We start from the raw sequence: 18,509 nt of genomic DNA on the forward strand, positions 1-18,509 counted from the left end.
AATCTTTATACTAATTACTAAGGCATTTCTGTGGACATTAAATTTGATCTGTTTAATTGCAAATACAATAAAACTCATGATTTATGTCTAATGTTTCTGCTAGGCTGATGACATTTTAAAATGGTACTTGTAGCCTGGTTTGTCTTGGTTACAACTTTTGTGACTTCAGACACTAAAAAATCGAATTGAGTTAGTCAATAATGTGGCTAAGCGTGCCTCCCTCACCTCTGCAAAGTTTTTCTGTTCTTTTTCCTCCCTGGAAAGGCCTTGCTGCATACTGATGTTGATCCAGGAAGTGTCTCACATTCTGGGCCAGTAATTAATGTTGGGACCATCTTGGAGTACAAGGCTGGCCCCATGGGTCGCTCTGTCCCGCAGACGTACTATGTAGTCAGCAGGGACTGTAAACTCCACTAATGTGAGGGACATTTGCTACGTTCTCCATCGGACCCCCCGCAGCCTGGACTTGCATGAGAGCCCTGTGTCTTGCTCAGCTGGCCACTCAGCAAACATGCCTTCAGCAGCTGATGGAGGGAGGGCGCTGAGGGAGGACTGTGTTTCCTCCTCTGCAAAAGCAAAGGCACTTTTTTTTTTCTTTCTATTACGGATTGTCCTCCTCCTTCCCAGGGAAGCTCTAAATCACTATTTGCTTCAGACCAATACTTGGGCTTCTCTCCATCACCATTCACCATTCACTTCTCTCCATTCACCAAAAAGGGCCCACACCCTAACCTGGTTGCCTGTTACCTTGAAAATTCTAATTTCTCCAACAGAGCTAAGACATCAATAGGTTACTAGAATCAGGATGTTGTTTCTGCACGATTTTTATAATCCTTTCCTCAAGCTCCCTCTAGAAACGGAGTCTCCTCGGGGGCAACAGTCATTTAATCCCCGGGCCCTGTCACAGTGTGTAATACTCAGTGAGTAGCAAATACCCTACTGATACTTGTTGTAGTCTCTAAAGAAAAAGATGTCTTTACATTTTTCTCACCCACTTATAGGTTTTAAAGTTTCAGAGAGTGCCAAAAGAATGATAATGTTCTGAGACCTAAGGAAACACTTATCAATATGCAAACAGTCCAAGAAGTTATAGGAAATGACATTCAAGAAAAGAAATGATGAATTTGAGTGGTATGTCATGTGATTTTAGGGAAGAGTCCTTCTAGATTAGACATCTGAGGTAATTTGGTTCATGGTTGCTCTTTAATGCTTATCAAATATATGATGTCATCCTTTGCTTTCTGAATGACTATATGTATCTATAAATGCATCCTCCTAAATGATGTTATATTTTAGCAGTTTATATTCAAATGTTCAGTTCCCCTCAGTTGAAGTCAGGAACATCGTGTGGGAGAGGAGACAGGTCCTGGGACAAGGGGCCAGGTGACCTGAGTTCCAGCTCCGTCTAAGGCACAAGTGTTACCAGATCTTGGGAATGTAACCGAATCTCTCTGTCTGAGATTCCTCACTAGTTACAGAGGGATGGGAGTGGCTGCCTAACCTACCCCACAGGTAGGGACAGGGGCCGCCATAGTCAGGAACAAGAACAGGAAAGAGAGTACACTGAAATTCACAGAGCCTTACACGAATTACTTGTCAAAACCGAGAGCTGGTGGTAGGTAATTTCTTGAATGCTAATGTACACGTGAATCCTCTGTTGTTATAGTTTCCACATATGTAAGGCAAATACAAACTGACTTGGAAAACGAAATCTATTTCTGCGTTAAGGCCATAGGCAAGAAAACGGTAGGTAAATATCCTTTCGCACAACTTGCTTTAAATAACCATGAAAGCTCACGAGCCCAGAGATGTTCCACTTCTTTTTTGTTGGTGGTGTTACACTTTCTTAAAATAAGAATTTTTATGAAAGGCTTCTATTTTCACACCTATAGAGGTGCACGTTATAATAAATATATTCTCACAGACGTGCACATACAGGGTGTGCAAGAGACTAAGCACATCGCTTTTCAAACTGATGTTATCTGTGCTTAATAAGGGGCTCGGTGCAAAGTAGGTAGAGTGTATACATGGGGAATTCAACTAAAGATACTGTCAGGAAGAGTGTAACTGCCAGGAGAATACCGCGACCTCTTGAAAGAAGTCTACCTGCTTAGAGGGAAAATCCTCAGCGCGTATCTATCTATAGTTCATGCTCACTATTAGTGTCCACCTGGAAAACATCTCTCACCTGAAACAATTCAAACGTTGAATTTTTTTTTTTTTTTTTTTTTTTTTAGATGTCAGCCCCAAAGGGGCATTTTTTTTTTTTTAAGATTTTATTTATTTATTCGACAGAGATAGAGACAGCCTGCGAGAGAGGGAACACAAGCAGGGGGAGTGGGAGAGGAAGAAGCAGGCTCATAGCGGAAGAGCCTGATGTGGGGCTCGATCCCAGATCGCCAGGATCACGCCCTGAGCTGAAGGCAGACGCTTAACCGCTGTGCCACCCAGGCGCCCCCAAACGTTGAATTTTTAACCTGAAAAGCTAAAGGAATCTTGGATTGAGACATGTTTTTTTCATGTTTTAGACACGAGAGGCAGCCAGATTATTCCGTATAGGTTTGAAATTGACCTCCCATCGCCTATCTCTGTAACTGAGATTCCACTTGGCCTTAGAAGTAGAGACTCCCAGCCTCACACACTTCCTAACCAGAGGTCAGTGAGATCTTCTCGTTCAAACACTCTCTTTGATGAGAACAGTCTACCCCTCCCTTCCTGCCAGACTGGTTTCATTGTCTCCAGAATGAGTCCCTCTCACGTCTGAGCTGATGCGTTTGTCCATTTTCACACGGCACACTCTCCCTGCTCCTGCCCACCCACCTAAGACCTGCTCGTCACGGAGGACTGCATTAAAACCCTTTCCGGAAGACTGTCTGTCATCTCTAGGCCATCCTGGCTTCCGTACCTAGCCAGATGATATCCCAGGCCCATTCTGGCCTTGTACCTGAGGGGCGTGATTGCTGAATTGCTCCTATGTGTGGGGTCTGATTTCCTAACAGGGTGATCGGCTCTGAGAGAATGCAGGACAAGCCCTGTATTTCTGCTTTGTCTCTGTGGCAGGGACTGGCTGAGTGTCATGGAACGGATTCCCACTTCTCTCTGGGCACACAGCTGGACCACATTTCCCAGCCTCCTCTGCAGCTCGTGTGGTCGTTAGACATGGTTAGTTCTAGCTAGCGGAATGTAAGCAAAAGCAATGTCCCTCCTGGCCCAGGACTATCTTTAGCATGTGGGGTGCCGTGCTCTTTCCCCTTCCCCTGGCTTGGTGTAGACAACTGAGCATAGCAGCCTTGCCAGCCATGTGTTAAAGATGGAGCCACCAGGTAGAAGGAGTTTGGGTTCCTCAAGGAAAGGGTGCCACCTGGGGACCAGAGATAACTTTTTTGGACTTTTCATGAGGAAGAAATCAATGTACACTGGGTTGAGCCATTATTCATCTGGGGGTTTGTTATCATGATTAATATTAGGCTGGCTGAGCTGGCCCTTCTCTGAGATAAGCGTTCTGCAGCAGACAGGGTAGCCACTCCATCATTCAATCAACACACACAGACTCACAGGCACACATACACACTATATATATATATTCACACACACATTTACACATGTACATATGTGTATGTCAGTAGACAAAGGTGACTTCTCACACTGAGGGATGGTCAGCTTCACAGGGAAAAGGCGTCCTTTCCGTCACTCTGCTGGGGGCGGGGAGGGATCTGTGTGATGTGCCAGAGGGTGTTGCCATCCATAGTCAGAACACACCCCCGTGCCAGTGTGAACGACCAAGCACGGCTCTGGGGGCCTGACAATGCAAGGGCAGCGAGTGCCAGAACCACACTGGGTCAGTACTGTTCGGTGGGTTGCCCTGCGTTGGGTCTGCCCCCAATATGTTCTCCGCACAGTTCTGAATCTGTAATTCAAGGCAGAGAAATATTCCCCTTGACAGACTGTGCCTAAGACTGGCTGTTCTCTCTTTGGTGGGATGAAGGTGGAGCCGCCCCTCCAGAGCAGCAGATAAGACGTTGGCAGCTCTCCAGTTAATGATGGCGGCGGGGGCTGGAGCCCATGGTGTACTTGGGCCTTCCGAGCTGGGCTGGAAGGCCAGTTGCCCATTGCCTGCTTCTCTCCTCACTCATGGAGTTGCCTTTCTTCAGGTGCTCAGTGAAGGCTCCTTGTGTTTAATAGAATTCTGCCTCTGGGTTTTTGCTCAGTATGGAAATGAGGTCTTAACTTGAAGGCCCTGACGGCTGAGGCCAAGAAACCACTGAATCCTTATTCAGTGGCCCAAGGTGAGGGTAAAAAGCGGATCTTTATTGGAGAAATTGGGGCAGCATGGGAAACCAGGCTGGAAAAATCCAGTAAAATAGGGTGACGAGCCACGTTTGCATTTACGGGCGTACTTCCTAAAGTCTGAAAAGGAACGTGCGGATTTTTTCATGCCAGGATCTCAGGAGTTATTAACTCAGTGTACGATGCAAAGAGGAAAGGACTTCGCTCCCTTCTCTTTAGTAGGATTTGGTGAGAGAATGAATCTAAGACCGTAATCAGGCATACAATTATTCTCTGCTCTATTAAAATCCAAATATCTGTACAAAAGAGAAGCTATGGGAGTGAAGACGGCATGTATCTGATTCATGGGGTCTACCAACATGAGCAATTTAGTTTCCGCAGCAGAGGTAGATGTGAATTAGTGGTTTTAATCTGATCTGCCTCAAGTCCCTTGATTTACTTAACCTCGGTGGATACTCCAGTACGCATGCCCTGAATCCCACCCGGGGCCTGTTGCACATTCTCCAGAGTTACTTTTTCCTCTTTATGAAAAAGGTCTCCCCGGTAAAGGGGATGGCTTCGATGCCCACAATTCTTGAATTGCTCTTTTATTTATAAAGTGAGAAGCTCTGTTAACTACCCCATGAATTACTGCTAAACCTTCAGTGACCACATTTCTGTTCACAATATGCTCCACTCATTTGAAGGCATTTTCCACCCTCAAAAGTTCATGGTAAGATATTTAGAAGAAAGATGGAGGAATTTCTCAAAATCTGCCCAGTTACCACTGGTATCTTTAACTCTTCAGCATTCTGAGCCCAGGAGACGGGATATCAGGGCATCCTCCTCCCCTCCCCCTTCCTGCTCCTTTGCTGAGTGTGGCTGCTCCCACTATCTTGGCTGGTTGCCCATTTAAGGCTCACCCTCACTCTCAAATCTAGTGGCCTGGATCTTGGGCTGATATCTCCAAGAAAGAACACATTGCTTCTTTAAGCTTCAGCTTTGTTTGCAGATCACCCTCTCTCCACCCTGAAGAGCTGATCTCAACTCACAGCTGCCAGGAAGCTTCCTAGAGCCCCACTCCTGGTCCCTCGACTCAGCCCCAGGCTGGCCCCGGGCCGTCTGTTTCATCTTCTTTAATTCCACCACAAGGAAAGCAAGTCTGGAGTGTGCTATTATGAAATCCTTGGAGCATATTTTGATACTGCTAACTTCAGACGATTTCCTGCGCATTCACCACCTTTCCGGATATCCTCTGTTACAGGGCAGGTGGTGGGTTTGTTATATGTTAAGAGACGTGTTCTAAATATGGCTCTGAATTAGACATAATCAGGCGAAATAAGCTTTGTTCCTTCTGTTGGATAACAAAACAATTTTTGTAGGCATGTGAAGGCTCCGGAAAGAAGTTCAAGGAAATCTCCTCGATAGCGTGGAGCCTGATTAAGATCATTTTTCTTTGGAAGCCTTACTCATCAGATGATCATCCAAAAATCCCCAAAGTTTTCCTTTATGCCCATACGAGACTTAATTTTTGCCATATTCAGGAAATGTGATTTTTGAAAAAGATTTTATTTATTTATCTGAGAGAGAGAGAGGGGAAGAGCAGAGGGAGAGAATCTTAAGCAGACTCCCCACTGAGCACAAAGGTGACGTGGGGCTTGATCTCAGGACCCTGAGATCATGACCTGAGCCGAAACCAAGAGTCAGATGCTTAACTGACTTCATCACCCAGGTTCCCCAGGAAATGTGATCCATCCTTCCTTCCTTCCTTCCTTCCTTCCTTCCTTCCTTCCTTCCTTCCTCTCTTTCTTAAGATTTAATTTATTTATTAGAGAGAGAGAGAGAGAGCACATGAGCAGGGAAAGGGGCATGGGGGAGGGAGAGGGACAAGCAGACTCCACACTGAGTGCAGAGCCCTACAGGGGGTCCAATCTCAGCACCCTGAGATCATGACCTGAGCTGAAACCAAGAGTCAGCCACCCAACTGACTGAGCCACTCAGACACCCCCAGGAAATGTGATTTTTCATCAGCTCTCCCAAATACCATCAGGAGAGCAGACCCCTGGTTCACATTTCACAGGTTTCATTCTGTTCCATTAAGAATTTATTATAAAACTGAATATTACATAACTGCATATTACATAAGTGAGTATTAAATGATCGTTTCTTAGATTTACAAAAATTTGAGCCGAGGACAAAATCTTTTCAGATAAAAGCCGATGTTTAATTAATTATGCCATTATTTCCATTTTGGGATACAAAGATAAAACATAATATCTGCCTTCAGCCATCCTGCTGATGCGACAGAGTATGCCTTTCGAATGTTCTCCTGGAAGCTCTTTAAAAAATACCTTCATCAAGATTTGATCTCACTTCAGAGTCTGAAATTTTTATAGATTTTTTTTTAAACCATATACAACAGTTCTTGCTACAATTATTACTTTTCCTGACAACTCTTAGACTTGCCTTGCGTATCAGTCTTTAGGTGCCCCAAGTGCATTCTGTCTCACTCTAGATGCTGCTTCTGCAAAGGACATGGTTCTACACCCTCTTTTCTCCTTGTCTGGGACCCAAGGTTATAAGACGCTTTTAAGCAATTATTCCGCAGCTATATTCAAAACCGTCTTCGAGGGTCCCTGCTACCATGACAACCTGATTATCCGGTGGCTGCCTCAGGGAGTATTTGGCTTGGTGACTAGGAAGTTCACTGGGGGACCTCTGCAGCTCAAACTGATGACTGGACTATCTCGAATCTGTCCTGTCTTCTGAAATTCCATTAACAGTGCCCTGAGGACCCATAGGGTGAGAATCAGCAGGAAGATGGATGGGGATGAAAACAGCAGACCCTGCCCTTGGGAGTCGCCACTCTAATTAGTTCACCAAGAAGCATTTATGAAGCATCTACTGTGTACAGAGTCTTGACTATGAACTATGAACAGACTCAAGGAAGCTCATTAGTGGAACGTACTAAATATCAATGAGGAGCCCAACACACAGATGAGACAAAAAAAAAGAAGAATTTTTAAGGCAGAATATGCAAAGTGGATCACGGGAGAGTAAGGTGATACGGAGGCAGAAGTGGGGGTGGGATGGGGGTCAGCCTGGTCACACGGTTAAATATGAACATGATAACGTTCTGTGTAATAAACCTTCACACAACAGGGGCATAGCTCTCCCTCTCGAGCTTCCGAATCCCTCGGTCTCCTTACTCAAAACAACAACAAAAAAGAATGAGAAACATTTCATATATAACAGCAAAGTGGCAGAACGTGGGGAGAGGATGTAGGGTTAGGGCTTCTGCAGCAGGTCACCTGTGGGCAGGTGGGGAGCCTGTTCTGAAGATGGAGTCACACTTGCTTGCCTGTGACTAGTCCTAAGACTCTCTGAAGCTTCCCTTTTGTCTTCTCCCTTGACTCTGATCTGAGAGAGGAAGTGATTCAGCACAGCCTGGGCCTATTCTGGGATCTAAGAGATACAGAAGTGCCGTGAAACTTCCATTTTTATCACTAATTACTTTAACAGGTACTTTAATAAGTGCTTTCCAATTGCCCCTGCTGTTTTGTAAAATCATCTACACTACATTTTACATTTTTAATCAAGCTTTAGTTTTGAAAAGCCTCCTGGATTGCTAAAGCTTTTGCTTTTTACGGGCCGGGGCGGGGGGGGGGGGCACATTTTCCCTCTGATTTCATAGAACTAAAGAAATGAGGGGGAGAAGACCTGGCCTGCTACTTTTACCAGACCTGTTGGAAATTATGGTGACGGTCATTGCAGTCCCACACACAATTTCTTAAGAAGAAATGAGGTATCTCCTGGCTTGTGGGGGACGAGGGCCTTGGGTGAAGTCTCTGCTCCGGATCTTATCTCATGGATCCTCACGCAAAGTGTGGAAGAAGCAACTATCTTCATTTTTAGGGATGAAAATTCTGCTTATTTATGTTCTGCTTATTTCTCCCCTGAAGGAAGGGAACTGGTCTCTTTTGCAGGACGAGTTGTTTATTTCTGCCTCAGTGTTCAGCCCATCATCTGGGTCACTCCCATCAGTAGCTGTGGACATTTACCGAGCTGTTTAGCATCAAGCATGTGTTTCATATATATTATTCTTTTAAATACTGATCATAACCCACAGCAAGGACATTATCAGGCCCATTTTACAGGTGAAGAAACTGAGGCACACATGCTAAAAATGTTGTCTAAGGTCACACATACAGTGTCCCAGGTAGTATGAGTGCAGAGTTCATTCTCTTAATTTCTTTTCTTTTTTTTTCACTCTCTTAATTTCTATAGTGGTTTATGAGACTTTGTTATAAAACATTTACAAAAATAGGGGTGCCTGGCTGGCTCAGTGGGTTAAGTGTCTGACTCTTGATTTCACCTCAGGTCATGATTTCAAGGTCCTGGGATTGAGCCTCGAGTCAGGCTCTGTGCTCAGCAGGGAGTCTGCTTGAGGATTCTCTCTCACCCTCTCCCTCTGCCCCTCTCCCTGCTCATGCTCACTATCTCTCTCTAAAATAAAAATAAATAAATCTTTTTAAAAATTTACAAAAATACAATATAAACTAATTGGACCAGATAAACCATGTAAGACTTAAAAAAGGAAGTATCTTGAAATACAAATCTTCACTTACTGTACTCAAACATCATTCATTCATTTATTAAAAAGTATACTTTCATTATTATTATTATTTCACGTTATTATTATTGGTAATATTATTGGTATTGGTGATGTTATTTCCTCCTTAGAGCTCTACATTCTTTCTGGGAAAACACCATCTTGTATATAAATTTGGATCCAACTGAAAATAAAACTAAGGAGAAAAACAGCAAACAGTTATAGACCGCATGCCAGGTGCTGTACTAAGTGCTTCTATTATTTTTTTTCTTATTTAATCCTCATAATCGCCTAACGAGGTAGAAACTTATCGTTTTGATTTTTCAAATGAGAAAACTGAAGCACAAGAGCAGGTGAGGAGCTGTTCCATCAGGGATTTGAACTTGGACTCAGACTGTAAGCCTGTCCTCTGATGGCACCTTATTCTCTGCCACTGGGTTGTCGTACCCAGGGCACAGTGATGAGTGAACACAGTCCCTGCCACTAAGGCATTCGTAGGAAGACCAGTGGCCGGGCACCCTCAATGTCATGTGCCACGTAAACCTCAGCAGTGGACTCCGGGGAGGCTTTCCTGAGAAACAATGGCTAGGGGCGCCTGGGTGGCACAGCGGTTAAGGGTCTGCCTTCGGCTCAGGGCGTGATCCCGGCGTTATGGGATCGAGCCCCACATCAGGCTCCTCCGCTGTGAGCCTGCTTCTTCCTCTCCCACTCCCCCTGCTTGTGTTCCCTCTCTTGCTGGCTGTCTCTATCTCTGTCTAATAAATAAATAAAATCTTAAAAAAAAAAAAAGAAACAATGGCTAAATCAAGATTTTACAAACAAGAAATGACGTCTCAGGTGAAGAAGTCAAGAAAGAAAAAAAAAAAAGGGCCTTCTGGGCAGAACATATGCAAAGGTCCAGAGATGAAAGTGTGACATCTTTCTGCAAATGGCTGAGCAAGACCACAGAGAAGAACTCAGGAGGGGAACGGTCTCAGCAAGTAAGGGACCTGGGGCAAGTCACACAGTGAGTTCTCAGTACGGAGCAGGGTGACGACCTGAATTCATCACTCTTTCCAAAGCACATGCTTTGCCCTTCATCCCTTTGCCCCCTCCCCCCCCCCCCATTTCTTCCGAATGCTGAACTTAGGTGTGGGCCTCCATTACTCTTATCTATGTAAACAAAAAAAACGAGGTCTGTAAGAAGGGACTAGTAGGGTCTCTGGGAGGAAACGCAGACGCAATGGAGACACACACAAAGCTTCTGTGCCTTTGAGGCATGCTTCCTCCTTGCAGGGGAGGAAAGAGGTTCCATCCAGGATCTTCACTTAACCGCTGTGCGCCAACGCTGAGCAAATTGCTGCTGGCACTCCAGAGGTCTCTAATCGCTAATCCTGAAGACACAGAATGACTCCCTGGGGGAACCAAAGGGGTTCATACGTTTTCCAGGCTGCTGGCAAGAAATCATACCTGGGCGCTGCTCTATTTTCCCAGCTACAAGGAGGAAACATCAAAATCAAAGAACTCACGCTTAACACTAGAAGATAATCTCCCAGGAAGGGAAAGTGTCTTGTCAGAGTTTTGGAGAACAACAACAGCAACAACAAATCATGGAGAATTATTTATAAGATGGGTGCCTCCTTATATTATTAAAAGAAAGCTGAGAACGGATGAAATGCAGAGTTTGGGAGATGACAGACTGCTGGGGCCTTAACAGGCTGCAGGATTCACCCTCCTGGAGGTTCCTGGGTTGGATGCTGCAGCGGAAACTGGACCAAGAGACGTCCGTGAAAATGACTTTTGTGCTCTGCACTCGCCTGCCTTTTGTAGGCCTGTGTCCTGGTTCTCACAGGACAGGGTCCTGGGGCCACGTCCATTGTCTGTTTGTGGAGACATCTTATGTTACGTGCGTGAACATGGCTGCGAGGTCGATGAGGGCCCAGGGCCTCGCTGCCCCTGAGAGTGAAGACGAAGTGGTACATTTCCAGGGCTTCCGACTTACTACTTCAGTTTGCTTTACAGGCTTTGTTGCCACAGATTCACCTCACGGTTTCCCCGTGGCTTTATCCCCACAGCCGTTTTTAAAATCTACTGTAACTTTACCCCATGGTAAGAAATGCCTCATGGTATTATAAACAAGCGGTTGAAAATTGTTATTTATGTGGCTTCCTAATAGCAATTTGAAATATAGGGCATAAAATTACTAGCTTACAATATTGCTCAATATTAACAGTGGGAAAGGTAATATGTAAAACAGACATTAAAGGATTAGCTGTAAAATACATTTCACGAAGCTAAATCATTTCTTGGCAAATGGCAGTTTCTAGCTAATACGTAGGATTTATCAAGTCAAGTGGATTTATTTTTATTTTTCTATTAGTTTGCTAAATATATTCTATATTTAAATTTCAATCTTGTGTGTGTGGTTTTTTTTTTTTTCTGTTTTTCAGGCATATGAGGAGACGCTATTCAAAACAGAATGTGAAAAAGGAGTGATGCCAGACTTTCAAGTCAAAATTGCTCCGTAGTTTCTCCAGCAAATCCTCTAGCTAAAGTCGACTCAAGATTCAACTGTAACATTCAAGAGAAAAGTACATGGATCTGATATTGCAACATTTGTATGACAGATTAGGGAGTTAAACTGCATCAGAGAATTCAGGAAAAAGGCATGTTCTCCTTAAGACATAAAACGTTGTTTCCCCTGTTTATTTTTTGCGTCAGACAGCACTTTGTTCTAATCAAGCATGTTTTGTAAATGCTATGAATTTGTGAACCAGGCATTGAGGAAGAAGGTGGGAAGAGAAATTCCTAATCTCCCAGGGTGGAAATTGTAAAGTATTAAATAGATATTCGATGCATAAATACAAATAACATAATCTCTCTATTTTCTTCTGAGACAGTCACCAGTTACCATAATCCTAAAATTATCCCATCTTCTCAAATCCCTACAGGTTTATTAATTTTCATAAACTGCTTTGATGGAAACTTTCTTAAAAGATGCAAAGTAATCTTTCTTGAGCTTTCCTTTTATTTTAGGTTGTGGACAGCATTTTCAACCTCAGAGAATACCAAAAATGAGTTCTTACTTTTCAAAGGAATTGGATAGGGATCTATAAATATTACAAAGAAAGAAGCATTATGGAGAAAAGAAATTGCTCTTACACTCATTTGAGACACGATGAAAGAATCCAGGTTCCCAAGAAATAATTATTATTGTAAAATTAAAGGTCTGCTTTGAACTCTCATTAATAATCAGCTGGTTTTAAAGACAAAGACTGTGAGTTGCAGACTATAAATATTTTTCCACCAATGTCCCATGTTAACAATCCTAAGGGTTTCAAAACATTTATTACATATAAATCTGTATTTTTTTTTTGTTCAGCTGTTTTATGTGGGAGGGTAAATTTCTTTTCATAAATACTTTTCTATTGATTGAAAACTAATGGAATAAGATGCCCTCCAACTTGAGCACATAAAAATATAGTCAGAGTGTAAAATGTGAGTCACTTATTCAGCAAGTCAAGTGTTGAGTCCCAGCAGGTGTCACTGGTCCAGCTGTCATCAAGCTCTAGGCTAGGGTGCAGACTGGGTCCATAAGCTGTGGCCATGTTCATTGTGTTACCCAAACACCTCAATCAAATGGACTCCAATGAACCCAAACCGTTGATTAACTGACTTACTTATTATTGGTTTTTTGTTTTTGGCTGACATATTTAAAACAATGATTAATAACTAGAAAACTAGCTTTTAAACATTCAGGATAAATCCTGGGTTCACATTTAAAATTACCTCCCCTCTCCATTTTTCACATCCATAACCAGGGAGGCAGACTGGCACACGGCCCGGGTGTTGTACTGCTTGGGTGCTGATCCTGGCTTTGTGCGATTTAAGGCACGTTACGGCCGCTTTTGAGTCTTAGCTTCCTTTATGGATAATAACAATATTAACTCACAGGGGCTAATCAAAGATTTGATGTTCAACAGAAGGAACTCCGGAATCATAAGGTTGTGATAAGAACTCCGTTCGCCAAGGGGCTTGGGACATATTAAATGCTCAATAAATGTTAGCTATTTTCATAACCTGTGACATAATTTGTTCCGTGCAGGGGGCTACTTGTAAAAAAGATACTAAGAATTTCAAAGTTGTGACAGAACAGCATTACATCAAGCACAGGGCTCTTCTAAGCCTCTGTAGGTGTGACTGGACGTTCGCACCCTGGACGTCAGCCCTGGCCATTACCTTATCTAATTATCATTAGACTCAGAAAGACACCCCCAAACCAAACAAAGATCTGGTTATGTTCCCTTCGTTAAGCTTCTGAGGTAAGAGTAGACTTTTGAATTTTAACAGAATTTTCAATACCAAAATAGCATGATCCCCTCCCCACCCACCCCATCTAGCCTCAATTAGTGACAGTGCCAAACGTATGCCTGACACCATAAACCAAAAAGAAGTCCTGAAATAGCTTCCTACTATGAGAATCACCTCCAATGAAAAACCACCCTTTCGGTAGCATGTAAGTGATGACAATTTGCGACACAAGACCCCAAGCTCCAGAAAGTGTCAATAGCAGGGTATCCAGTTGAGGGAAAGGGAGGTAAATACTTTCCAGGAAGTCAGTTTTGTCAGAGTTAGCTGCTTTATAACCAGAATGTGAGGAGCGGCTTATTCTAAGCTCATCCTGTTTCCATTTATTTCCTTTCCTGTTCCCACCCGAGGGTTGCCCATACCCTGGAAAATGCTCCTGCCTGGACAGGAAAAACGGGAGAATCCCTCCCTGATGCATCAAGATGGCTCCAGGTAGAAGTGAGCAGAGCTGTGTCTTATAATCTCTTTCTCACTTCTGTGCCCACCCTCCTGACACTTCTGTTCCACTCTTTAGCAGCTCCCTATGCCTTAATATCTCCTGATTTTCCTGATCCTGAAATTCATTTGCACCTGTTCTGTTGCTACTCATGGTCCCTAACATGACACAGAATTAAGGACCAGTTCTTGGGAAAAACCCTGGGCAGACAATCAATGAAGTTATATAAAATGGCAAATGATGACTTCAGAATTCTGCCCGTTATAACCTTTCCTGATAAATCTCTGAGAACAGACAGCTTCCTTTGCCACTGCACTGTCTAGACATGGCCTCCCAAAGATACAAATAAATAAGAGCACTAAGTTTCTCCTGTTCCCCTCTCTAAACTGCAATGTCTACTTATAATTGCTAACTACGAAAACAGCTGTTATCATATTACACCATGCAGTACTGGTACCCCATATATCTTACCAGGTGAAAATCCTTCAGCAATCTCTAATTAATCTTAGTGTGGACCAAGACAGACTGTCACATGCCACCAGAGTGCACGTAGCTTGCTGCTGGTCAATGGAGTGATCGTGAGACTCTTAAATTCCTTTTCACATTTACTTCTTGAATCTGTCACTAGACCCCAGAATCATCTGAAAGAATTAGGCAGTTCTCAATACGATCTCATTATTGACATTTACCTTGATCGATGTTGGCTCTTACAGAATTGGAATCTGCAGATCAATTTCCTTATTAGATTCTTTCTCACTGCTGCCATAATCATTTTATCACACAGGCTGCGGCTATCAAACACTCCTTTATCACTATGTAATGGGACAAGCTAAACCAGTTCCTCTAGTCCGTCACAAGAAAACAGAAAATTCTCCTGGTTTTAAATCATATTTTCCTCAAATTTTAAGAAATTCCCTGATACTTATATTCACATAGAGGTTTATTTGAAATTGCTCTTCTTTAAAACTATGTTCCATGGAGGAACCAGTATTAAATCTTAAAGGAAATGTATGCAATACTTCTTAAAATCATTTTTCCATTCCTCTCAGAGATTTTCCAATGTCACATTATAAGACAGGTTCCATTCACATGGTGACTTTCGCCAGCAGGGTAGAACAGGTGATAATGTCAGCGTCTCTGGTAGAGTTCCCCAACCTGGTCAGGTAGTTTTGTATAAAGGGGGAGAAAAAAACCCTCCAGGGTGCTTCTAGCCCCCTAACTGGTCATCAGTTGTAAGAGGGCCAAGAAAAAACAAACAAACAGAGTGGCTGTCATCAGAGGATGGATCCCTATTCAAGAGAAACCAACTCCAAGGACATGCTTCACTAAGAAATTAAGAAAAGGCCAGGAGTGAAATCAAATATGAGGCACAGTAACCTAAATATTTTCTAAAGTCTAATATTCAACTCTGCATGGGAGGAATAAATAATTGTCATTGTATCTACACAGACTTGCAATTCCTAGGAAATATACAGATTCTCAGGGTTTCTTAATAGGAGAGTCCAGAGGTCCGTGGGCAGAATTCAGAGCATTTGTGAACTGGGAAAAAACACGTCTTTAGTTTCACCAAACTTGACCTAAAATTTAACATTTCCTTCAGTTATGAGCTTCAAACTGCAGTGGTTATAAACTGGTGACTTTGTCACCAACAGAAATCACAGACATCTTCACATCACATGACAGTTGTGGAAAATATCTCTAAATATTGCATATTGGAATCATTACGTAAAAACTAAGTTAGACCTGCCATTTGAGCTTGGTATTTCATGCTTTAGGAATGAAGCACAGCATATATATTTTTCAATATTTTGAAACAGCACCTCGATGTAATTGGTGCCCTTTTACAATCCCACGTCTTTATGTGCTTAATGGCATTATTCTAAGAAGGGGACCACAGGCTTCTCTGGTCTATAAAAATGGGCTATGGCTAAAACATGGTTATGAACCCCAATTACATCACTCCTCCCCAACCCTCCAGCTCACATTGTGTGTGATGTGGAGACCACCTGTCATAGCTCTGACTTTCTATATGCGTGAACAAGAGCGGGTGGATTTCAGCCATCCTCAGTCCTGCTGGTTACCTCCAGCATGTGGAGGCACGGGCTCTAGTTGGGAAAGGAACTTGCATTAATTTGAATCTCCACTAAAATAAATGAGCTTCTTTCATTGCCAAGCTGAGCTCTACAGCTCTGATTGTTATGTATTGTTGCAATCTGGGCCTTAATGGCATTTTACCCCTGTGGTGGGTTCACAGAGAAACTATTTTCAAACTTCAAAAGACCATTAAAACATGTGCAGATGTCTGGAAAATTAATACTATTATCTAAGTCTCACCCTTTGCCTGTAGGAGGCAAAGAAGAGACAAGGCTCGATAAAGATATTAGAGATCAATACATGGCCATAAAGCAAAGTGCTGTCCTTCTGGGGAGCATGGGTGGTGACGAGGAAGGAATCCGACAGTGCTTTTGAAGAGGCTTTCTCATTAGATTTTTTGTCAAAGTCGTTCACTTAATCTGTTAAAAATTTAAAGAGAGAATGGGGATGGCATGGAAGGTAGAAGGGAGAAAGAGATAAAGATAATTTTCTGCTACCCTACTTCAATTTTGATGTTCAAGGTCCAGAGTTCTCAAGAGTGGAGGCGTTCATTCATTCACATGACAGAACCCGAATTTCTCAAGGTTAATGTTGAACAAGTTACAGTTTCTGTTCTAAAGTGTTTTGAATTTTGAGAGACTTCAGTCACATTCTGTAAATTCTCAGGATAGGGAGGTATTCTCATAGTTTATTTCAAGGCTTTTCTAAAGTTTTTAGAATCACAATATATTTTCTTCCCCTTTTCACTTTATTTCCAAGAGATTTTATTCTGGAACTGTCCCAGTTACCCCAATAAAACATGAAAACAAGACAATTTTTATCAAAGAATGGAAACTTCATATTTTTATTAAAGTATTTCTTTTAGAGAGTTAATTCTTCAATTTAGAAAGAAGATAAAGAAAAAAATGTTTTAGACATTTTTAGCAGTTTTTGTTTGTTTTTTCAGATGGACGGAGCTGACCGTGGGAAACACAACGGAAATTCTTAAAGCGTTATATTGAATAATCTCTCCAAATAGTCCTTCATCAAAAAACCTGAAAACATTCATAGATTATGCATAAAACATACTTTTAAATTCAAGAATAAGTAAGATTGTGTCAGCCAAGATTATACCTAGCTGTGAAAAACAGAAAAAAAAAGGACTCTCAGGGGCTTAAACATACCGGGATTTGTTTTCTTACACAGCAACAAGTTCAGAGGTAGGTGGTCACTGAGTTTGGGGGGTTATTTGTTAGTGGATCATAACCTAACTAGTGCTGACTAACTAAAGAAAGCTCACGTGAAATGCCAGTCAAAAGGATCAGTGGAAAACATAACCTAAAACAGGGTCATGTATTAGAACTCTCTCAACTAGAACATTAGAACCATGTGTTAGAACTCTCTCAACCATGTATTAGAACTCTTCCTGGGGTGATGGTTGGTAACACATCCTTCTGATTGGAATGTCTTCCTTTTAAAGTTCAATATAAGGACTATCTCAGGATTGGACTCAGCTACCAAAAGCAACAATACCAATAACAACAGAAACACAAAATCCCACCTTACAATGTCATAAACTTAAAGGGGTCTGTATTTCTCACACAGCAAGCTCTCCAGAGGTAGGTAATCCAGAGCTGCTGTAGTAGTTCATTCATGTCATCCATAAATCAAACTCTTCTCATCTTTCTGTTCTGTCCTGGCATCTTTCCTGGGGGGCTCATGCTAAGGTAGCTGTCATATATCCTGGTATTGCCTCCACCTTCCAGAGAGGAAGAAGGGGTAAGCATAAATGGAGAACACCATAGCTGGGTTTGATCCCCTTTATCAGGAAAACAAAAGCTTGCCATAAATCCCCACAGCAGATTTTCATGTAGGTATTAAAGACCAGAACCAGGTCAACCCGGACTCTCCTAGTTGAAAGGGAAGCTGAGAAACAGCATATTTGGCTTTTTAGTATCTGAGGTGCAGGAAAGAAGACAGGGGTCGACTGAGCTGGTCGTCATGAGTGCAACTTAACTAAATGTGTCCAATTCTCTTTCCTTCCGGGGACATGCCTCCTTGTGTTTCTTGACCTCTTTGTGGTTGAGTAGGGCCATATATGCCTAGTCTGGCCAATGAACTGTGGGTAGAATGCTCAAGACCAAAGCATTTTGAATAGTGATGTGAAACCATTCAGAGCTCCTTTCTCAGCCTGGTGACTGGTAATGTTTGAGATGGTGGCAGCTCCATCATCCACGTGTCCTGAGTGTCTAAGATGTGCAAGTAGCTCCCTTGCTGACCTACAGGAGTGCCCTAACACAACTAAGAAGCAAATCTTTGTGTTTGAAGTCACAGAGTTTGTAGTTATTTGTTACCACAGCACAACCTAGCCTATCCTGACTGATTCAACAAGCCAACTTGAAATGTCACCCAGAAGGAACACATCTGAGAGGCAGGTAGTCTCAGGCAGGACAATATATTAGAGATCTCAGAAGCAATATTGATTTCAGTGGGATGATATCCTGAAGCCAACTTTCTCTACTTCAAGTGCAGTTAAGTGGCCTTTAATTCATAATGTTATAGCCGTCCTTGTACTGCCCACAGGACACAGACAAATTATCCCTCTCTCCTGTGTCTCTATGTAGGTGAGTGGCTAATGAAACATAGCGTGTTCAAGGTAAGCCACCAAATTTAATATGAGCTTCCAGGATGACCACCCACAAAAATTTAATGCATGATAATGAGGGATGGAATAGTTTATGACCAGTTAGTTAATGATATAGTTCACATGTCTGC

At 42.6% G+C, this 18,509-nt stretch overlaps 1 protein-coding gene across 7 annotated transcripts in view; it reads right to left on the reverse strand.

Moving 5' to 3' along the window:
* Positions 1–18,509, reverse strand: part of NCKAP5 (NCK associated protein 5) — a 933,280-nt gene that overhangs the window by 117,086 nt on the left and 797,685 nt on the right. The gene's annotated exons all lie outside the window — the stretch shown is intronic.

Source organism: Ursus arctos, unplaced genomic scaffold (genome assembly GCF_023065955.2).
Source record: "Ursus arctos isolate Adak ecotype North America unplaced genomic scaffold, UrsArc2.0 scaffold_1, whole genome shotgun sequence".
Lineage (NCBI taxonomy): Eukaryota > Metazoa > Chordata > Mammalia > Carnivora > Ursidae > Ursus > Ursus arctos.